Source organism: Zonotrichia leucophrys, chromosome 10, assembly GCF_028769735.1.
Source record: "Zonotrichia leucophrys gambelii isolate GWCS_2022_RI chromosome 10, RI_Zleu_2.0, whole genome shotgun sequence".
Lineage (NCBI taxonomy): Eukaryota > Metazoa > Chordata > Aves > Passeriformes > Passerellidae > Zonotrichia > Zonotrichia leucophrys.
Genome location: NC_088180.1, coordinates 10,124,827 through 10,146,172, shown reverse-complemented (window position 1 = coordinate 10,146,172; position 21,346 = coordinate 10,124,827).

Sequence of the window (21,346 nt, the reverse complement as noted above, 5' to 3'; positions counted from 1 at the left end):
AGCAGATAAACTGAGATGGGTTGCCAAACCGCCTTCAAGTGGTAGGACTTGTTTTCTGTATTTCCTGTCTTGGTTTAAGCCAGCAACAAAGAGGAGAGACTTCTACTGTTTCTCTAACTAATGCATATTTAGCAGTTATGTAAAAGTGAAACTTTGTGTCCCTGCAATTTCCACAAGGATGATCCTGCAAAGCAGCTACCCCCAGTACTTTTGCTGACCAGGTGTTTGTTGAAGTGTGGACCTCTCAGTCACATTCATAACAGCATTGCCACTTTAAAGTGTATCATTCTGTAGCCATCTCCAGACTAGAATTCCACAAGATAGCAGAATAAACTGAAGAGACTGTCCTTCAAAAATAGCTTTGAGAGGTGGGGAAAATGTGCTCCTGTTTGTTGGGAAAGAATCCTCTGTTATCAGAGCTATCTAAAAATTTCATTCAGCCTTCCAAATATTTATTGGAACTGTCTCATTGATATACACCTTGGCTCTTCAGCAAAGTTTCTCAATGAATAAGGTTGTAGCATATCTTAAATTGGTAAGATCAAGTAAGTAATGACATTCTTGACAGGATGATAGAATTATACATTAATTATTTTAGAGACTAAATTTACACGTTGATCTTCATGACCTTCTTTCTCCTCTAGCCTGGTGTTAGGAAGAGCTAAAGCCCAAAATGAAAAGAAACATTAAAATTTTGCAAAATCAGTTTTTAGATAGGAATGGTTATGTGTTAGAGAACAATAACTGCAGTCACTGTTAGTGGAATCCTCCTTAAGGTCTGTGTTCTTGGTAAGAGAGTATGGAGAAGGTGTACAAGTGAAACTCAGCAGCAGGTTTCTCTAGTTCTCTAAGAAACTGCTCTTAATTTATCAACTTACTTTCCCATCTTAAGACAATTGGTTATTATCTTAACACTTCCATGGTTTTATTCTGTGTAATAAAACAAGCCATTTTCCTCACAATTCTAAGAGAATAAATGATATAAAACATCAGAGCAAAGCAAAGCAATTTTCAGAGGAGCTAAGTTTTTGAAACTCTGTCTGAACTTCTCTGAATGATCTGTGCTCAAGGTCAGAACACCAGGTCAGGGATATCCAATGACTGCACATCAGAGCAGGGAGCTGCAGTATCTCTCATCACTGAAGTTTTTGGTTTGCATTTTTAAATAAACCAGGAACAAGTGCAGGGTATATATAGTACCACAGCCTTATGCTGGCAGAAGGAATATCTTTGCATAATTTTATTCCAGCATCATGAAGTATGGAGTTGGTTGAACTGGTGAAATGTTGTATTTTCAGCTACCCATTTACAAGAGAGAATCTCCAGAAGATTATCAAGCCATATTCCTTGCTCTCATTTGAAGTTAAGCTACATTCCTGGTTGCTTTTGTGAACTGGATTTCATTATTTGTTTTAATTTTTTCCTGTTCTGACACTGTTTAATTCCAGTATTTAATCTGTATTTTAAAAACCGTTCTCATCTTTAGAATGTTTTATTTTGAAAGGACTTTCTCGAATCAAAAATATTTTTGTTTCCGCAGAAGGAGGGGGTGGAGAATCACTGTACAGTCCCTTTGGCACATTTAGATTTCCCTAGTAGCCAATTTCAAGCTGTGGATACTGAAACAAGTTTCCAGTCTGGCTTGCTCTTCAAGTTGTAGATGATGTGCATTGTTTCTCATGTTGAAATTGTATCCTCAATACAAACCAAATTTGTCTTTCCAGATCCTTTCCAGGTTTAATTTCTTGTGGTCTTCTTTAAGTGCCTCCTCTTGTATGTTTCTCATATGTATCACAATTTAAATTCCATATAAATATTTTAAGGATACTTGAGGAATAACTGTAAATAATGAAAGGGAAATAAAGCTTTTTATATGTAGATATATGATTTCTGATATTTAGTAGTTTTCTTCAGAAGAAGAGTTTCCTGACTGCATAGCAAGAGGCATATGCAAGCAGCAGGCATTCTGAAGAAATGACAGAGAAGGTCCTTGTAAGTTGATATCATAGCTGGGGAAAGTGAGGTGCAGGGAGGAGATGTACATTTTCCATGGCTATGAAGTGATGTAGCCATAGATCTTGGAGTTAAGTGCAGGTGGCCTCACTGCAGGAGGTTTTAGAATGAGATCAACTGCTCGGGCTGTGTCTCAAGTGTGCATTTTGCTTTCTGGTTTTCCCCTTGTCATCATATTTTTCCTTTTCTTGGTACTATTTACAGAAGAAGATATCTGTTCAATTTTCTATGTACACGTACTTAGGAACAGCACATAAATTGTTAAATAAAACACATTTCTGGAATGGGATAAAGGCTCAGAAAGTTATGAAGTCATGGAACTTCTGCAACTTTTAAGAACTACTTTTATGTCCCACCTCACCCCCAATATATTGGTAAGCTGGTTGCAGCTCAAGCATGTAGTTTTTCACAATTCTCTTCTTGACCTCATTGTCAGAGCAGATGTTCTTTTTGCAATTTTTTTCAGAATACTTCCCCTCCTTTTCTCCCCCATGAAAATAATTAGCTCCACCTATTTTGAAAGATGCTACTGTCTTGTTTACGGAAGCCAGTTCAATTTTTCCTTTGGCTCAAGAAGTGTTTGGTTTCCTAAAATTGTTTTGTCTGTGTGCATGGTGCCAATTTGGAGTTTTGTTGAATAAATGAGTAAATAAGTTGTATGATTAGTAGAAAACATACTAAAAGAAGTATTTGGTGTGTACTCACTTTCTCCAAGTAGATACTATGAAATATAAATTTGGGCTTAGTTTATAAAGCAAAATTTCTCATTTTCTTAAAGGATAATCTGTTCATAAACCAGTGGCATAATACAGCCATTTCTGTTTTGTTGATTTTCTTTCACTTTCTCACTACAAGTAAGAAGATAGTGGATCACATAGTTCCTCTATTCTGAAATAGAAAACCCACCTGACTTCAATGATTTTCCTTAAGAACTGATGATGTGATAAAGTCACTCTATTTAACAACCAATATTATAAGATAAGAATATTAAGAGCAGCTTTATTGTACAAAATGAAAGCAGATAAATTATCTCTGCTTTATCAAAGCTTTACACGTTCTAGAAACAGATGCCTTTTTAAACCAATACAAAATTCCTAGATATTAACTTCTCAAACAATAACAGCTGTTAGAAATCAATCCCTTTTGATTAACTACTCTTGCAATATGCCAGATTTGTTTCAAAATTAAACACTATCACAGAATGACTTTCTAAAATTACTGTGTTGTTTTCATACTTAGTCCAAGGAAATTCATGGTAATTCAGAATTCATTGTATATTTAGCCCATATTTCATAATAAGGGAAATCTTTTGTAACCTAAGTTAAAGTGTTACTTTTACATTTCCTCACTATTTAAAGGCTGTGTAATGCAGCTTTTCTATTTAATTATTTATGGCTGTTTTACTCTATTCACAAAAGTGACAAGGGAATTAGGGCTGCTATGGATTCAGTCAGTTGTATTCCTTGATAGATTAAATTTTTCTGGCATTGTCTTGAAGAAATTAGTCAGTTTAGGAGTTTAATTTTAATTACTGTTTTTGCTTGCAAATAGATAAATGTGTAAATTAAATATTTGGAGATAAAGTTTCAAGTTGTAGGAGAGTGCCTGGTGTCCCAGGGCTGGACTCTGGCCTGATGCTGTGCCACATGCCAGTGTACACATGCAATTCCCTGCCCTCTGCACCTGTTCCAGCTTTCTGCTATTCTGAGAATACATTTGTGTGTGTGTGGCAAGGAAGCTGCTTTTTAAATGGAGATGGATTTCTGGTGCCTCTGGGCAACAGTAGCCAGTGTATTCAGAGACTGGAATAGCATCATGCTTTCCCAGTCATGATTCATTTTAAAGGACAAAATATAATGGTTCTTTCTTGCTTCCTTCCTCTGATGTTACTGCAATTTTGGACTAAAAGGTTTTGGGAATTTTGGATGTTCTAATGTATAAAGTGATGGTACAGTTTAGTGAGCACTACTAGGAATAAGGAGCAAAGCTGAAATTATATTTTATCCATAACCTTCATGCAAGACTATGATTTCTATTAACCAAAACCAGCTTCCTGCACTTCAGGTGATCAAAAGCAAAATGCAGATTTACATAAAAAGGAGGAGGATGTGTGCTTTATTGATACAGATTTACATAAAAAAGAGGAGGATCTGTGCTTTATTGTCCATCTTGGGGAGTACTGCAGTTCTAACTTCCCCCTCCACTTAGAAGCAGCAATAGCTGCATGACTGCACTAGTGAAGTTACTAATTGTCACTGCCAGAGATACTGTCATTTACAGGGATGTAAATCTTTGCTGATTAACTTCATTACAATGTTTTTCTTTTACTTTGACACTGAAGAAAAGTACAATCCACATTTTATTTGACGCCTCATACTGGATTTAAGAATGGGAGCCAATAATATATCTACAGAAGTACATGCTATCTTTGCTCAGATGTTGAGTCTGTATCCAGAAAATAATTGTGTGTGAACTAAAGTGTCAGACCCTCAAAATAATATAGTCAAGTATGATTAAATTTGTGTTCAACTTGTATGCTTCCTAAGAGAGCATATCTGTAATAAACTCTTCTTCTGGTGGTGATCTTCTAAAAGGACTCAGATTGCTGTATTAATGGCAATAATTATTAATGAAGGATTAAGAACTATAAATTATCTTCTGGCATTCAAGCAGACAGGGAGAAAAAAAAGCAGACTTCCCATTACCGTGCAAGAAATACAGAAGTGTGGAAAATCTGATATTATGTGTTTGCACTTTCAGGAAAGAAACATTAAGTTTTAGGTATTTGCTCTAAGAAAAGTAGATCTCAGAAAGATTTGAGTTCCAGCTACTGCACCAGTTCTTTTCTGCTTCCATCTTCAAAAACTGGGGAATGTATTAAAGTGTTGCCAGGTTCTCATCACCTGATAATTGTTCATTCAAAATTACTGTAATAATTAGAAACAGAATTTTAGCTCCTTCCTTTTTCTAAGCCTCAAATAGCCTCAGAGAATAGAAGGGCCTTGGAGTGTTTCATAATTTAATGAAAAAATAGAAGCAAGCTGAATTCCTGAAGCCTCTTGGAAGTTGCTCTTTCACTCAAAAGTCTCTTGAAATTTGAGTGGCAGTAATGGGGAACAGAAATTCTGTACCTGTTTTTTGAGGTGTGGGGGTTTTATGCATGCGTATTTGAATGACCAAGGTATCAGTCCCCACTTTCCAAGACTCCCATATAAAAACTTTTGCCACCATATTAAAAATTCATCAGCTTTCTCTTGCCAGTACTGTTCCTGCTGTTAGTCAGAGGGTTACATGCAGTATTTAATCAGAAAGAAATAGACAATGCACATATATTCTACTCCTTTTATTCTTCTTTCATGCAAAAATATGCAAAGCACTTTTATATAAATTACTTCATGGCCAATAAGAGAGCAAAATTATTTTCTAAATTTTTTATTTGGACTTAGCCCATTTCTGTTCCCTAAAATTGCTGCTCTAGATGGTTCAAATATTTTGTTAGTACCTCCCAGGATGAAAACAAAGAGAGACTTTTTTTTCCTGCCAGCATGCAAGTGCTGCTTGGAGAGGTTCTGGAAGCATTCATCCACCGTGTAATCTCTGACAGTGCACACAGTGCTGGTGGAATTTCCTAGATAGGCATGCAACACTCATTTGCCTCATCTCATCAAAGGAGCAGGGGAACTTGACCCATCAAAATTGTCATACTTTTTTGACTAGGTAATTATAAATAAAGCCTCACTTTCAGTTGTTAATAATTCCTCATTTCTTACTTTCATTTGTGGTTATTTCATGGCATGCTGCAATAACTAATGACAGCCTAGGTACTCTGGTTTTTAAATCAAAAACATTTTTAAGAGTTAAATGCTTTCATTTAAGTTGGAAAAATCCCAGCAGAGTAAAAGCTTATATAGTACAATTTGTGCATGATATTAGAGCAGACTCAGAGTTCATTCTAAGTTTCTGCATGCTAAGCATCTACTGAAATCAATGACAGCTGCACATGAAGAGATATTGCAGAACCCATCCACAGCTTAATGATAAATAAATAGTGAGTATGAGATAATCTGACTCAACTTCCTTTTAATTAGAAAATTTTGGTTCAGAATTTGGGGTGAAATTGTACCTAGACTTCCATATGACTTTCTAAGGTATGAATTTACCTCTGAATATGTCCTGCACAGCAGGATCAAGTACCCATCTCGAGCAGTTTGCTCATGTGGCTTTTCCTCTACACCTTCAGTTTATAAGTCTGTTTTTGAATTCAGCTCTTTGTACATATGAGATATTTTCAACAAATTCCTCTGAAAATTTATTACAGCAAAAGTGATATTGTTTCCAGCTGTTTCTATCCAGAACTGATATTAAATACTGGAAGATAACACAACCAGATCACTTTCTCTATCAGACTTTGACACTAGGTCATGGAAATTAATAATGTTCAAAATGTATCTCAGATTGAAGCTGCAAAGGCCAGTCAGAGGTATCAACCAGCAGCAGATGTTAAAGCCACACTCTGATCCAATTATTACCTTGCACTGCAAAGGAGGCAAAATCTTCTGGAGGGCAGTCACAAGGTCTGCTCTGTCTGGGTGGCCTGCGTGTCTTCTCTGCAGCTGATCTAGACTGAGCATCACTCAAGACACTTTCAAGTCATTCAGATAGGAGCATATTTCATTCCTTCCCACCACACATTAGGATATTGGTGAGATAAGATGTGGGTAAGATGTCAACTAAGACACTGAGTTAATAGCATCAGATTTGTTTCAAGTTTTTACTCTTACTGCCATATTTTGTTAGGTCATATAGCTGTAGGTCAAGTTTCCATATTATTTCCTAGCTGTGTGGGAGATAACCCTAAGGGTGATATATAAGTAACAATGTTGAAAGCACAAGAGCTCCCAACGGCTTGTTCACTGAAAGTAGCCCATTCAAAGTTATTGCTAATAACCTCTAGTTATTTCTGACATATCCAGTGGGATGAAAATACCAATAGCCACTAATATGTGTCTGCTTAGATATTTGGTCATGAAATAAGGAGGTTGTTTTGCTCATATGCAGTAGGTAATTTGCAGTACTCTCTGAAGACTTGACTTAAAGAACATTGTTCCTGAAACCACTCTGGAATTGAGGGCAGTGCAGTAGCTGTGCCACTGAGATGAAGCATCCCTAAAGCAGCCTGGTCTGAAAGATTTCCCATACTTGCTGGGAGGCAGAATTTCTTTTTTCAAGGATCAAGGTGATCACCAAACTCCAGGTGGTGTTTTACTTATTATGTGCTGTACAGTAAAATTTGGCTTCTAAGAAACAAAGTAATTGAGGGGAGAATAAATCCTTCTGTTGATAGCAACAATATTGGGTCTGTAAGGCAGAAGTCTGGGCAGCAGTGGTAGCAGCAGGAAGGTATTAAACTGCAGTAGCTGGCTTGCACAGAACACTCTGATGGTATTGGGTTGTTGTGGATTGAATGTACCTGAATGCCAGGTAACACACTGACCTGTCTGGAATGGATGATTTTTGTCTGGCTAAAAGATGTAAAATCATCTCTCAGAAAAGTATCGTCTAACATCAAAATGTTTGATAAAAGTGTTATTAAAAGTTTTGTTCATTGTATAAGAACTCAGAAATATTGACTCCACAAAATGGAAATTGTTCTCTATAAATTTGGGAGTATTAAATGAGCAAAATCAGGAAAAGGAATGTGTAATGAGAGAACAGCAAGCTTTTGTTTGCAAGACATCTTAATATACAAAAGTCTTCAGCTGTCTATAGCAAGATCTTATGTGTTACAAGAAGTCCTCTGATTATTCCCTGATTTTCAAACAAGCAAGACTATCAGAATATCAGATTAAACTAAAATAAAAGAAAAATGGCTCTTTGTGCAATATTATTAGGCACTAAAGGACACTGTAGATATTAAATTTTAAAAAGTTCCAAGGATTAGTGAAGTAGTTTGAAGAAACTTGTACAGAGCTGTCAAATAGAGTCACTGCCTCTGGTTCCTGAGCCACAAAATGCTTGTGGCCATGAGAGATTTCTGTGGAAATATCACTGTGTGCTTGCCGTGTTCTTAGTCTTCCTTAGGCATCCGCTGTTGGTCAGAGCTGGAAATTGGATCTTACACTCTGTGTACCTTTGGTTTGACCGAGTACAGCTATTCTTGTATTCTTCTGTTGTAACAGGAAACAATCCAGATATCTTTTATTTTTTGTTCTGCTGAGAGAAGTCTGATTTTAAATAGAGGAAAGCATATGCAGCATTAAGATGTCTGGTGACAGTCATATTGTTAATTTGTTAATTTTGATTTTTAATGTCTTCTCATCTGCAGATAAGCAGACTTATTAATCTATGGATTCTACATTTTAATAAGAAGGAACTGATAGCAAATTTTATTGATTTTTAAATTATCTAGTTCTCCTCTTACTCAGAGCCTGCATGATTTGGCTCTGTAGGCTTGTTTTGAAAGCCATCTTTCTCTCTTTTTTTTTCTTAAGGGTTTGAAAAGACTCAGAGGAACTGAGTGGTATCCAATGGTTGACCAAGTTGTTCTTTTGTATTAGAACTGTGTTAGAATGATGTGTTGGTTGTGTTGCAAAATATCCTCCTATCAGTGATCTCTTCTTGAACATCAAATTTTGAATGCCCAGCCCCTGTTTGATGCTTTGTGATTTACTTAACTTGCACTTACTCCTTTCAGCACTAAACATCTTTCCCTTCAATATTCCTTGGGTCACTAGTTCTTCTTTTAAGAAATCAATGTTTCTCCAAGACTCATAGGAGCTGCATTGTAAATCATTTCAAATAGGAGAAACAGGTGATATGATGTGTTGCAGCCTATGATGAAGTTGAGATGGCCATGGTACACAGAGTGTCATCATACAGTTTCAGAAAGCTTCACCCCATACACAGAACATCTTACCACATCAGAAGGCTTTGAGCTCTGCCCTTCCTGTTCTTTAGCCCAACTTTTATCCCCTCACGCTGCTGCCCTGCCCCTGTGTGCCCTCTGTTCCTGTGTGGTTGCTCAGTGCCCCTGGGCACTCCCTGGCTCAGTGCTGTCAGTGCTGTCAGTGCTGCTCACAGCTGTGCCCGCTGGGGATGAGGCTGCCCCAGCCCCATCACCACAAACTGGGCACCTACAGCAATGTTTGCATCCCATAGAATTTTGTGTCCCTTAGAGAGTGAGAAAAGATAAGTTACCCTTCCATAGTGAGGATAAACTCTTCAGCTTTTTTTGATGACAAAATAAAAGATTGTGGATCTTAATGTAGTAAAGCAGGCTCTCATCTTTAGAACCTTTAATGCTTGTTTAATTCTATTTATGTAAGTTATTTAATTAGCTAATCAATACTACTCTTTTCAGATTAATTCTTTTTCTGTTGGGAATGTAAGGAGTTAAAAAATGTGCATCTCCAGGCCTAGTCTGACAGTAGACTATGACCAGTTGTGATGCAGAAAACCAGATTACAATTTCATTTACACGGCTGTCATGAAAAAGAAGACATTTGGTGTGGGATGCCAAAAGGGTGCAGATACTTCCTGTGAAAGAGTAGTTTAAAATTTCCAAAGCTGTTTTTACAGACTTTTTTTTCCTTTGTAAGAAAAGATCTTGTGAGAAGTAGTGGCTGCCTTTGGTTCTCTTGAGTCTGTTCCATAATAGGCTGTGTGAATGAGGTGTCTGTGTGAGGCAGTTGTTGCAGCTCACTTGAAAGCTGACCTGATTTAATTTTTTACTTTCTTTTCAGAATGGCTTTTGTCATCCTAAAGGGAACTTTGTAACCTTTTCACTAAGCAAACCAAATTTTTCCTCTCTTTTCATTCCACTTATTTTTCCCTGTTAGGAACTGAGTCCTGTTGAAAAGAAGGCACTAATTCCTTACCAGTAAGGGAGAAATCGGATAAAATGAAAGCCTGTGAGTCTTTTCTCTGTAGGATGACAAGTTGTAAAAATACAACTCTATGCTGAAAAGTGACTGTAGAGATGGCATCTTGGGAGTGAGTGGGGGAAGGTTATGTTTATTATCTGTTAATGACTTCCAGATCAAGTTTGCTCAGTTTGTGAGTATAAAAAAACTCACCCTTTTTTAACTGCCTTCTCTACAGACTCAATTGGGGATTTAAAAATCATGCTGTGCTAATTCTAATCCAAGTATTGCTGTCAGTAATAAAAAGGTTCTTCAGGGTATATTGTGCCTTTAGTTAAACTGTCCATCACTGTACTGGAAGTGAATGTTAATGCTGTTGATGAGAAGCTTATCAAAATCAGAATTTGTCTTGTCCTGATTAGTCTTAATTAAGTCTTATTAACCCTTTTAAACACATGTCTGTTGTATTGGTTTCTGGACTTGTCTACTGTGGAGGAATGTCAAAGAAGAGGAATAAACCTCAGAGCTATTATTTTTGTATTGCACATAAGGATTGTTGGGTGAGGTCATCACAGTTATAAATTAAGTCCCGTTGACATGCTGGCCATCTTGATAAGTTTAAATTTCTCAAGGATTTGAGTATCTAGCGCTCATATATAACACAAATGAGAAATTCATGGGAAGAGTCAGTCTTTTAATTAAATCAAATGATGTAATTTGAAAAATGTCAACTTTCAGGCTTTCAGGTCCTTCTTTAAATCCAATTGGAATCATAATACTCATAATTGGAATCATGTTATCAGGTAAAGAGCCAGCAATCTGGAAAGTGTTGGGGTGCATTTAAGTGTGGCCTCTGAGGGTGCTTTGATGGCAGCACCACTGAGCTTGGTGGTTATAGTAAAGGACAAGAGGGATACCCGAGGTGATCTTGCCCTCCTTCCTCTCTCTGACAGATATTCAGGGATCCAAACTGTACCCAAATCTTGTCATCAAAGACCTTGTTGTCAGGCTGCAGGCTCAGCCATGCTCTGAGATGTGACTTTTCCACTGCTCTGCTCGCTAAGAGTGGCAAACTGGGCTGGATTTTGTCTCTGTCTCTCTTAGCCTGGTACCCTGGGATACTTTCAGGATCAAGGGAGGAGGAGAAAATGTTCATCTTCTTTGTCATACTTTTCTCATTTTGTTCCTGTCAGATCATCTGGCACTCTTTGATGACAGTATCTTTTCTTTAGCCTCATGTTGTTGGTTACTGGTCCTGTTCCATTCTGTCCGTTTGCTTCTTTCCAGGGACAGCACTGCTGCTCAGCAGGAGAGCACTGCAAGGATTTGAGATCACTCCTGGTTTTAAGAGGCAGTAAAACATCTGTCCTCAGTACCCTGTCAAAGGGGCTCCTCGTTGTTTCTGGTACCAGGGTGTTTCCTCCTGAGCTGAGCCCTGCACCTTTGACTTCTCCATTTGTTCCTCCTGTTGCTCAGCCTTCCAGGCCCTTGTCTGCCTGCTGCTGCTGCACCTTCCCATGGAGCTGTGTGCTTTGTGCGTGTCACTTCTGCATGCAGTGGGAGATTTTCGTGGAGCACACAGATTCCAGATAGTGTGTCTCCAAACCCCAAATTGTAAGGTTAGATTATAATTCAGTTTAAATCAGGACATTGCTTTATCCCTTTTCTTTCCTAAACTCTCATTTTGGAGCTAAAGAGTTTCTATGCTTATGAGTTTCAAAAAGTCCTGGGCTAGATCAGGAAACTCAGGCCTTTTCTAAGATCTTTTTAAGAATTCAAATTAACTGATTTGGAAGCCTTGGTACCTCCTTCCCCCTCTTGCTAATTTTCAGCAATCTGGAACATTGTTCTCACACGTATTCTTCTTGTGAATATATAAATTGTTTTGAAGCCCTATGGGATAATTGTCATTGCTGGAAAACTTTTATTGAATGGTGTTTGTCTGCCAGCATCAGAACTTGAGGAGGTTATTTCATCTTGGCTTTCATTTCAGTTCTATTTTAGCAGTTCTTTGTCTTCAACTCCATCATCTTCTCTGTGCACTGAGCTGCTGTGTTCAAAGACATTTTTTGAAATAAAATTCTTCATTTTGTGGTTCTTTTTCAATGATGTTATTTCTCATTTTAGGAGCTTTTGTATTTCTTTAAGGCAAATGAGACATGTTAGTGGTTCTTTGTAATTCTTTTTTGTTCAGTGGATTTCCTGTTATGCAAAAATGTAAAGCTTTTCTCACTGTTCTTCCAAACTTTTGTTTTCCTGTCTTGATAGTTTTGTACATCTGTATCTGCTTTATAACCTGTGGCTAAGATGTATTTGCCTATTTAAGATCTGGCTTTGTCTTTGTGGATGTCTGACAACTTACTGTAAAACTGCAAGTTAGAGCTCCTGCTTGCTTGTTTCAAGACCTTCAAGAAGTGAACAACTTTGCTTTTCTTTAACAGTTTTTCTGAATGGACACGAGGGTACTGAAAATCTCCATAAAATTATCAGCATGTTGTTCTTGCATACCATAGTTGGAGTAAGAATTTTATTCCTTTGTTACTGTAAAAAGAATCCCAGGGGAAGCTTTAAAGCATAAGGCTTGCGCTGCACGAAGTGCCAGGTTTGTTTGTGGAGCACAGGACAAATCACAGCCACAGAATGGTTTGGGTTGGAAGCAACCAAAGGTCATTGAGTCCCAACCATCCATCCAGGGACACCTCCCACCTGCTCACAGCCCCATCCAGCCTGGCCTTGAACACTTCTGGGATGGGGCATCCACCACCCCTCTGGGCAGGCTGTTCCAGTGCCTCACCCCCTTCACAGGACAGATTTCATTCCTGTTATGTAATCTAAACCTGCCCTCTCTCAGTTTTAAGCCGTTGTTCCTTGTTCTGTCACTTTGTTTCTTTCTAAAAGTTTCCTCTCCAGCTCTCCTGGAGCCCCTTTGGATGCTGCAAGGCTTGGCACACACCTCTGCTTTACAGTTATTTTTCCCTTATGGGCAGATGGGACAGGGACAGACAGACAGAAAGACATCACCTTGTGAGACTGGATAAATACTCCTCTTTACCACCACAGAAATCCAGGACTATTCATGCCAGTCTGTCCAGACACAGTCTTTATAAAACATCTGAGACAGATCTAAGTATCTGTATTTTATTGTTAGTGTTTTAGTAGATCAAATAACCTTCTTAGCACCATTTTTCATTAACCAATTCATTATCTGCGGAGAAATCTCTTTGCATAGCCTTTTGTCTGGGAAGAAAAAGTGTGGAAAATGTACTAAGGAGAAATTAAGTTCACTGGAAGGCTGATGTGCATCCTAAAGTACAAAGAAAATATTATGTATGATTTTTATATTTTTGTTAGAAGAGGATTCAATTTGCAAAAATCTACCTAAAGATAGGAAAAAAATGGCAGATGAAGAAATAAGTGAATGTTGTGAACATATAAATACTGTGCCAAAGGAATCCAAAGCCATAACAGAGGTTTGCCTTACATACTTCTGATATTAAAAGGATCATACCATGGGTAACATGCTAACAAAAGCCATGATTCTGTCAGTATTTATAAACTATAAATTATATAGTTATATTCTGTCAAGTTATAAAATGCTTAACAGAATACAGAGCATTACGGGGGAGGAAAAACAACAATGCATGTAACTGAAGAAAAACTCAGCAACAAAGTGTTTCTTTTCTCCACTGGTCTGGCAGTTGCAGTAACATTAGGTGTGATATCTTTTAAAAACTAAGCAGAGAAGCCAGAGGTGAACATCATCTTAAAGTTTGTTGTGTAGGTTAAACTGTCAGAGACTTTGAACAGTGCTGCATTTATGTTGGGCTTTTCCTTTTATAACTAGTATTTGTGCTGGGTTGGGGTTTTTTAGTGTGTTTTACATGGGGTTTTTTTCCTGTTCTTCTTTCTGACATCTTTTTATGCTTTCAATGTTCACAAAAGGAAAATGTTCTTGCCGGAGATAAGAATCAATTAGATAAAGCTAAGGGCATGGTTGTAGTAAACTGCAGCCTAAAATGTGATACACTAGCTTAATTCTTGATAAAACTTTATCACACACCTTGATTCTTCTAAAATAGCTGTACACAAAAGTCAGCATTAGTTTTTAGAATAACTCAGGTTTGCAGGTGTTTATGTTCCATGCCTATTGTCATCTGCAGTTTTTCTGCTTGAGATGGAGAATGGTCTCCTGTAGCCTATTAGATCATTGCCATCAATCCTTGCCAGAAATTCTGACCCCTTCATACACTGCACCACCATTAAGTAGTACAGTACTTCATTTTTGGTGAAAACCAAAAATCTTAGTTAAAAAAAATCTCAGTATAAATATTTTGTAATATGACTGTAGAATTTCTTAGTCCCTTCTGCTAGTCTTCTCAGTTTGATAATATCCTTTACTGACATTTCTCCCATTTTTACAGCCCTCTTGTATGGGCTCAAAGTTGAATGCACCTCTGTGCTCCTCAGAATTCAGTGGCCAAAGTCCTTTATCTCCTACTTTCTTCAAGCCCACAATACTGATAATGGTGTGTCTTTCCCCTGCACTTGAAGAGTCATTGTCCTCTAGTTTACAAACAGATATCCTTTTGGACTCCCAAACCAACCTGTATTGTGTTTAAAACCTTTCTTCTTAAGTTTTTGCCAAGGTGGTTTAAACCAGCTGAGGCAGGGAGGAGAAGAATGCATTACTCAAGTCTCACCCATTTATTTTGTTTCCTTTTTCTGCTATGATCCACAATAGCTGGGACAGTTTTCTCTTTTCTAGACTGAGACAGACCACAGTAATGCAGACAATCTCAGCAAGTGGTTTGCCTAAAAGACAGAAACTTAAAAATACAGAAAAAAGGTTTGATTGGTTCCTCATCTTGTTATCCTTTAAACTAACATATGATTTAAAATGTCTGAAGTGAGACTGCACTTCAGCTTGGTTGCTTTATTTCTGTTAGATTTTGGGGAATAAGGCTGAGTGAGAAACATAAATCAAACCTCCCAGAATGTAATGAAATTCCTCTCATATCTGGATTCTGGCTTTATAGATGGACTTGGTTCTATTATGGCCCTGAATTATACTCTTTGGATTCAAATATCTATAAATCTTGAGGAAGCTTAGAGTGTTTTCTGAATGTGGACATATTTCTATCTGGCATGTGTCCTTCTGAATGTAGAAAGGACCTGTCTGTTGTGTGGTACAGATATTCAGAGCCCTTTGTTCTTTTTATCTTAAAACAAAGAGGTTTCACAAGCAAAGATTTGCTAATTAATTAAATTCTTTCCCTGACACACATAGGACTTCGTTAATTACAATGTTTTTGGAGGATTTAATGAAGACTTACTTGAGTTTCTGTGAAACCTTTTCTCAAGGGATTCTTAGCATTTCAGTTTTCTGTATATTGAAGAATTTGCACTCAACACATTAAAGGAAAACCAGTTTCCCACTGCTTTTCAGCATATTCAGCATAGGGATGCCTCAGCTTGCTTGTAAAACCTCAGCAGCTTCTGTTACAGCAGGCCAGCCCTCATTCAGTGGATTCAGAGGTCAGTTTGTGTTATGGTACTTTAACTGCACTGACTTCAACACATTTCGCAACATCATATAGAAGAGTGGAAAACTTCTTTTTTGCTCAACTTTCAGTGTGGCATTTTTATATTTGTCATTGTTTTTATGAACTTCACAAGGACAAATTGTAAAACTTGTTATTAGGCTGACTAATGGGATAAAAAGAAAATTTTAGACTTCTTGTGAAACTGATTATGTTTTTCTCAGCAGATTTTAGGTGACTATTCACATTATGAGCACAATTCTGTCTAAAAATAAGTTCTGTCCACTTTTTTATGGGTTTATTGAGAACAGAAATTTCCACACCATTCTCCCTTTAATGTGACCACAATGGGCAGTCATAATTTGTCCATTTATAAAAAAGAATAAAGTAGCAAATTGGCCACCATAAACTGTTAGTATATCCAGTTTTGCTGACATGTTTATTGTAGTTTGCAATATGCATGATGTTGATTTTCAAAAATGTTCCATTTTCTTTTTTGAGAGTATTAATTATAAATTCATGAATCACAAAAATCAAGACTGTAATACAACTCAGGAGTTGGAAACACTACATAGCACTCATCCATGTCATCCTCAAAAAATGGGATTGTTGAAATTTTTCATAGTTTGAATAAAAGCCTAAAACCTTCTATTCATTGTACTGCTGAAGCTGAACAGGTCAGATAGTTTTTTATGCATTTATATAATGAACACGTCAGGAAATGTTTAGACAAGACCTAGAAAGGGACAAATATGTGAATTTCAGTGCCCCACCTGAAATCTCATATAGCATAGGATCTCATAAAATAAACATATAACTTTGCCTAAAGTCTGAAAGTATTTTTAGTGTTTTGTTTTCATGGTATGTTTCAAAGGAAATGAACTTGACTCCAAAAAACACATCTAGGAATTAAACATGGCCCCTAATGAACAGACAAAGGAATGAGAAAAGCAGAAGACTTTGCAGCCTTAAATTTAGAGTTCAAAATATCATCCCTCTTACAAAATATTTCCTGAAAATAGGCTTGTGGAGCACAAAAGTCAATTCTGGAAATGCGAGAACTATGAAAGCAAGTCCAGTAGTCGGCACTTTCAAAAATAAATAAAACCATCAGGCAACAACTGTATGCTAATTGCATTTAAGAAATAAAAGACCACCTACATAGAAATAAAATAAATCTCATTAAATGGAGCTAAAGCAGATAGTTGAGATTGAAACTCTGCTAACCAAAACCAAGCTCTCCAGGAGCTTGTGCAGTCACTGCCATTTTCCTTGGGATGGGGAGAGCCCTGCAAGCCCCTCTGTGCCCCTCTCTCAGCCCTAGAGCCGGGTGTGCATTTCCTGTCTGGCTGTGCCCTCGCTCCCGACAAGCCAAGCTGGTTGTTCTTGTGGATGAGCACAGCTAAGGCAGGAGGAAAGGGCACCCAGAGGAGTTGTGTGCAAGGGGCTGATAGCTGAGGATGGTACTAAGAAATCCCATAAATCTTGACAGTGTTGTTCTGTCCAAAAAAATTTATTAATTTAACCATTTAATTTGTTTTATGAAAAATCAGCTTTAGGAAGGCATACCACTGCAATCTTAAAATCAAGAAAGTTAAACATTTTATGACTTTTAGGCAGGACAATAAATTTTGAAGGTTTTCAGTAACAATAGCAAGAGGGCTTTAGGTCCAGCTCCTGAAGCAGCTCCCAAAAACCATCCTATTCCCTCTAGAGGAAGTATTGAAAATCATTTGCAGCCAGTGACCCCTCTCTCCCCGCTGGCCATCATCGGGTTATAGATCTTCAGAAACAAAAGCTGCCCAGGCCCTCACTCACTCTCTCAAATGGCCTTCTGAAAATAAATGAAAAAAACCAAAATAATTTTTAAAATCAAGGCTATTCAAAGCTCCTCATCTGTTTTGCTGCTGACATAGTCAGATTGGCTGTGGAAAGATTGCAGAGGAATTTGACTGGATATATTTGTAGGGCCGAGGTCTGACCATAACCAGCTTGGGAAAAAGCCCAATAGGTACTTTTTCCTTGACCTTTAACCCTTTGTCCCCAAATTTTTTTATTCACAGATAGTATTTGAGTCTGACTGAGTTTATGATTCAGCTGTGGAGCTTTAACTTAATCTGACAGAAGTTCTGTAAATCCTTGCTAGATGTTTTTGGTTCTGATTTTAGCTTCTGGTTTCGGTTAGACTTTTTAATTCAGCTATGAAAGTTAGAGCTTTATGTTCCTAAATAAAATTAAGTTCAGCCCTTCATAAAAAAACTTCTTATTCTTGGAGCTGCTATAGATGTTTAAAAGGGTTGCTCTGATTTTTAAATTTTTTCCCCTCAAGTACAGGGTCTTGTCTGAATTCTCCTCTAGACTGAAGCCTGAAAAGGAAGCAGATAGGAAAGAATGTTCCCAGGGACAAAGTCAGTAGAAAGTGCTTCAGCATTTAATCAGAACAATTTCAATCTGTTGATAATTGATCAGTAGAACACAATTAAAGAATCCTGCTCAATGTCAAAACAGCTCAGCCAACAGAAATAAATGCATGTATTTGTCACATGAGGGACAGATAAGAAACCAGAAAATGTAGAACAACATGAATAAAACCTTCCACCATATGGAATTTAGCAAAAAAGAAGATATTTAATAATATTCCTGAGGAATTGCTGTAAGAGCTTCATACAAACCTGCTTCAGTATCCCTTGAAAAATTAATTTGTATTTTAGAAAAAGAACCCCACACATCTGGCTTGATCATTGGCTGATAAAATATATTTTTATTCCCACCCCAAATCACATACAGCTTGGCTGGAAAGAAGACAGCTGCTTGGGCACTAGTTGTGTTTCAGTCTGAAGTACATCTAATCTTTATTGATGTATTTGATTCTCATGTGCCAAGTGCAGAAAGTTGTGCTTTAGTGGGAAGATTTTTTTTCCCCTTTTAATATTTATGTGTAATTTTGGCCAACAAAAAAAGGTTTAGAAAATGATAGCAGTTCTCAAAATGCATTAGACTTAAAATCCAATAAGTATACCCAGTGCTTTTGTATGAATCCTCCTCAGTTTGTTGCTTCTACAGGAAGCACTCCTATTGGAAATCAATCTCAAGCATTTTAATGATCAATTAATTCTGAAAGCTCCTTACTGTCTTCTCATCTGAAGCTTCAACATTTTTCCATTGTCTACAGTTTTTTTCCATTGCTAGGTCTGACACCTGTGATGAATTTGGTCTGAGTGCCTTAAGTTACTTGTGAGATTTGGGTACGTTAGCTCTATGTGCAAATCCTCAGTATTTCTTATTGTATTGCTTGAACTGTTTGCAGGGAGTATGGGCTGGGTAAATCCACATTGTGCTGAAATCAGTGACCAAACCTGCAGAGGCTTTGGGAGCTCCAGAGAACCTTCACCCACAGGTTTCACTGCTCAGACAGTCGTAGGTGACCAGAGGAAAACCACGTGCTCAGGAAGCAGCGGTTGCCAATGGAGCGGCTCCAGCTGTCCAAGGCAGGGCAGCACTGCAGTGTGGGGCTCAGGGAGGCTGCAGAGGAGCAGGCTGGGCACTGCCCACCCTGGGCACAGTGACAGCTGTCTCTGTGAGCTCAGGGCTGTCACGGGAGGCTGTGGTCTGTCTTGTCTCAGAGAATCTCAATTACTTGTGACACAAGTCCAAAAGCACAGTATGAGAGATAAGACCAGTACCAGAATTAAATCTCTTGTCTCTATTTTATGAGATATTGAATCTCAGAAAAGCATCTGATGAAAGAACTGGCAGAACTGCAGAGCTGAGGGAGGACAGATGTGTCGGCAGCATTGCTTGGCAGTGCTTCCTCTGCCAGTTCTCTGTGCACTGGGAAAATCTGTCAAACGGGGCTGTATCAGAGTGAGCAATTGGCAGTTAGTTTTACATTCCCCACTGTAGTCCTTCCTGCACTGTGAACTAGTCTCTCTTATCAATTCCTAGCCTTCAATCTCAATTTAATGTGCTGCATGATTCACAGCACAGGTTTCATGACATTGTCTTACCAGTCCAGTTTTCATGCTACTGGTACTTTTAGTAGAAGTTCTTTTATAGAGGTCGTTTTTTATTGATGAACCTTATATTGGGGAGCACTACTTTAGTCCTGCCCAGAACAGATATCATTTCCAAGGTATCCTTTTTTAGAACAGGATACTCTTGTGAATGTTGGGTATCTTTAACTAGACCTAGTTGGGATTTAGCACACAAATAAGCTTCGTAGTTAGCTGAAAATACAAATGTTTCACTAGACTGAAGCTGCAGTGCACCAGTTGCTCCAACATTTCAAGATGTTATTAAAGAGACACATGGACTCAAAGAGGAATTTCAGAAGGATTATACTGACTGAGTACTCAGCAGTTGCTAAAATAAAAGTTGGCATTCAGATCATATTAACTAGGAACCAATATTCCCGAAAATGTTATGTAAGTAATTATTATATATTAGGTTGCCATATGTCTGTGTGTGTGCTGTGTCCAAGACAGCAAACGTCAAATGCATGGTCCTGATCCCCTCCTGTTGAGTGAATGGTAAAATTGCTCTCGTGCTATTTCAGAGGATGAGCGTGTTCCTGTGTGAGAGACACAGTCAGCAAGTGCAGTGATGAATACATACATGTCAGTGGGATTACCCTAATACAGGGTATTAATATGGCACCAGGCAATGATGCTGCACCCAGATGTCTAACAGTGTCTCCATTCCAGATCCTTTTTGGAAATGTTTAGAGCCCATTTACTGCACGCTAAGATTAAACTCCTGATTGAATGAATTACAGTCAGGCCTAAGATAAAATTACACTCCATGGATAATCATAGCTTGTGCTAACCTTTATTGGGTGCAGGGGGTAACAAAGGATGAGGAAACGCCTGAGGCACTTAAGGACTGAGGCAGAGAAGGCATTAATAGTAAGAGCAGTTGTTCTCAGAGTACCAAACCCCCTGAGCTGGAGGAGAGGGACAGGGATCAGAATGAAGCACCTGTAATCCAAGGGAAGATTGTCAGTAACTTCACTGCCACTTGACTTCCACACTCACAAGTTTCTGGGGCTGGATGGATCCACCCAAGGGAACCGAGAGACCTGGTGGAAGGGCTCACTGAGCCATTCCATCATTGATCAGCAGTTTCACCAGAGGAGGTTTAGATTGGGTATTTGGAAAAAGTTCTTCATGGCAAGGATTGTGAAGCACTGAAAGAAGCCTGCCCAGGGCAGTGGTGGTGATCCCTGGAGGGATTTAAAAGATGTGTTGATGTGGCACTTGGGGACAGGGTTTGTGGTGCACTTGTCAGTGCTGGCTCAATGGTTGGACTTGATGGTCTTAGAGGTCTTCTCCAACCTAAACAATTCTATGATCTGATTTACCAATCAGCGTTACTCTAGCTATAGAAGAGATTTTTAAAAGGTAGTCAGGAAAAGCCACTAAAAATACAGGCCTGGAAAGCCTTGCTTAGGCAATATGCTCATGAGCTGCTGCTCTAGGCTTAGACATTTTCATCAAAATCTTCTTGCTTTATTGTTAGAGATAGTTGTAATACCTTTGCCACTTCTCATTGTCATGCTCTGATCACTGGGGAGTTTTACCATTATGTAGAAACAGGTCTTTAAAGGTTCAAAAAGCAAGCAAAACAAAATCCCAAAACCATTTTTTGTTCGTTTAAAAAGAAACATTTACTTCCTGTATACAGTGAGTAAATAAAAATGCCTGAGTGCCCTTTTTATATGAATTGAATTCTGTAGGTTTTTCCATGGAAATTAGGTCTAAATTTTACTTGGAAAGAGATTCATCAGAAGTTTAGAACTTTTGGTTTTATTCTTTTATACTGTCTTCCTTTTATATCTGGTTTCCTTTTCTTTGTTTATGAGAATATAATTTATAAGATTCATTGTCAGAAAAATTTTGAAATGTACTGCAGCCTGTGTGTTGTGGGGAAGAT